This window comes from Galeopterus variegatus, unplaced genomic scaffold (genome assembly GCF_000696425.1).
Source record: "Galeopterus variegatus unplaced genomic scaffold, G_variegatus-3.0.2 Scaffold10881, whole genome shotgun sequence".
Lineage (NCBI taxonomy): Eukaryota > Metazoa > Chordata > Mammalia > Dermoptera > Cynocephalidae > Galeopterus > Galeopterus variegatus.
The window spans coordinates 18,104-20,237 of record NW_007736992.1 but is presented as its reverse complement, the minus strand read 5'-3'; the positions used below and the strand labels follow the sequence as shown (position 1 = coordinate 20,237).

Here is a 2,134-nt window from a genome sequence, read left to right as displayed (position 1 = left end):
AGGCTTGGCTGATGCCATCAAGGAGGGGCATTATGCTAATGTGGATTGGGGTGGAGAACTGCGTCCTTGCAGAAGCAAAAGTGGTTTCTGTTTAAGTCAGGAGGCTTCTCATAAAGTGAAGGGGGGAGGGGCCAGGCACTGGAATGGAAGAGAGGCCAGCGGCCATCCTGTGCTTATTGTGTGCACAATGGCACCAGTCACATCCAAAATTCATCATTAGTGAGTTCTATGATATTACGTAATACACAGAGACAATACAAATGAATGCAGATCCATCTGGGCAAAAATAAACTACAAAAAAGGTAAATATGCAACATCGCCAGCCCTGCATGGATGACACCAGGGGACAGCACCCAGCACACATTTTTAAACCATTTTTCAAAGTCAGTTGTTAGAACGTGCATCCGATCCTGCTGTTCCTTGGGCACCTCCTCCTCCCCCTCCTGGCACCTCTCCAGGTGAGAAAAGTTGTGGAAGATGGAGGTGGTGCTTGTAGGAAGCTATGGTTCTCAGAGCTTGTTTTGCTTTCTCCGAGGACACCTCCTGGGAGTCACGGGAGTTTGTGACCAGCTTGTGGTCATTGTTCTCTAGTCTGATGTGCCCGAGCTGGCTATTTGGCACATCCTTCATGAAAATCCACTTCACGTCAAACTTCCCCTCCCACTTGTCCTGACACCAGACCCGGCGCTGGTGCCAAAGTCCATGGGGGACTTCCTCTCGCCCCATAAAAATGCCACTCCCATTGACGCCGATGAGCAGGCCGAGCTCCGTGCTCCACCGAACGGGGCCCTCCATGGAGCGACAGGTGTCCTCCTCCTCATGGCTCTTGACTGTGAACACAGGTCTGCTTTTCAGGTTCCAAACACGCTCTGTAGGATCAAAGCTGTGGGCAGCCTTCAGTTTCTCAAGGGAGTCTATCCTCGGGGCAGAGCGAGGCTGGGTATTTCCAGGACAGTCACTGTCACTGCCACTCCCTGCAGTCTGCCCCACATGCTGCATTTGTCCTGTGAGGGGTGGCCAGGTGGGTTTGGGGTGGCTGCTGAGGGCTCTGATACTAGACTTGGGCCAAAAGGGGAGGCTGAGCTGGGAGAGGCTGAGCCACCTGCAGGGGCTGTGGAACAGCCTGAGGGGACAGTGTCTGCTGGAGGGCTGAGGCCTTCCACAGCAACCCCTTGTTGTCCCAGATGCCGATGTCCATGTCATGCTCTATGGGGGCGGGGTGCAGTGCACCTGCCATCACAGGCCCAGTCTTTGCTTTCATCTTAGGCTGTGGTTTTGCAGGCTTGCTGGCAATTGCCATCCATGAGGTGGGTTTTGAAACTGGCATGTTTACATTTGTCCCACCTTTGCCAGAAAGGACACCAGTCAGCGTCATGCTGTTGACAACAGAGCCCACCGTCTCAACTGCAGAGGTGGTAACATCCCTGATCTGCAGGCCAACCATGCCGTGATCCAGGCTGTTCATCTCAGGGGCCTTATTGAGGGTGTTGCTATGAATACCTGTCCGCCCGTCAACCACTGAGCCACCCAGGGAGCTGGGTGGCTGAGTGTAGCTGCTTCCATGCGCTGAATTCTAACTCTGCTGTCCTTGAGACCCACTTGTCCCCCATGCTGAGAATGCAGGGCTTTCAGGGAAAAATCAAACCTGTGCTGATAGATGTTCCCCAGACCCCTGGGCTGCCCCCAAACAGCCTCAGGCATAAAATGATGGTCCCCGTTACTGAGCTGTCCGCACATGGTGAGCCATGGAATTGGAGGGTCCCCTGCGGTGAACCAGGAGCCTCACTGAGAGCATAAGGAAATGCACCAGCTGGACAGGTAGGGATCCTCATCAAGAGGATTTGTCCAGGGAGGTAGGGCTCAGAGTCATTGTCATGGACTGAATCCTTCTGATGCACAGGACCATTCTGTACTGGGGGTCCAAGCTGGTGGCTGACATGCTTCAGGAACAGCACGGCACAGGCCGGGGCGCCCGTGGGCTCGGGTGTCCTGGCGAGGCCAGGCGTGTTACCCCCACTCACGGCCCTGGGCTGGCCCTGTAGCCAATTCCCCGGGCTGGGTGCGGTGAGCCCAGTGTGGACACACTGCAATCTGGCCTCAACTTTTAGTAAAATAGTCAGTGCTAACTTAATGC

The 2,134-nt window shown here is 54.7% G+C and overlaps 1 pseudogene; it reads right to left on the bottom strand.

The window, feature by feature from the left end:
* Window positions 1–197: 197 nt before the first annotated feature.
* Window positions 198–2,101, bottom strand: LOC103610285 (annotated as a pseudogene).
* Window positions 2,102–2,134: the final 33 nt, after the last annotated feature.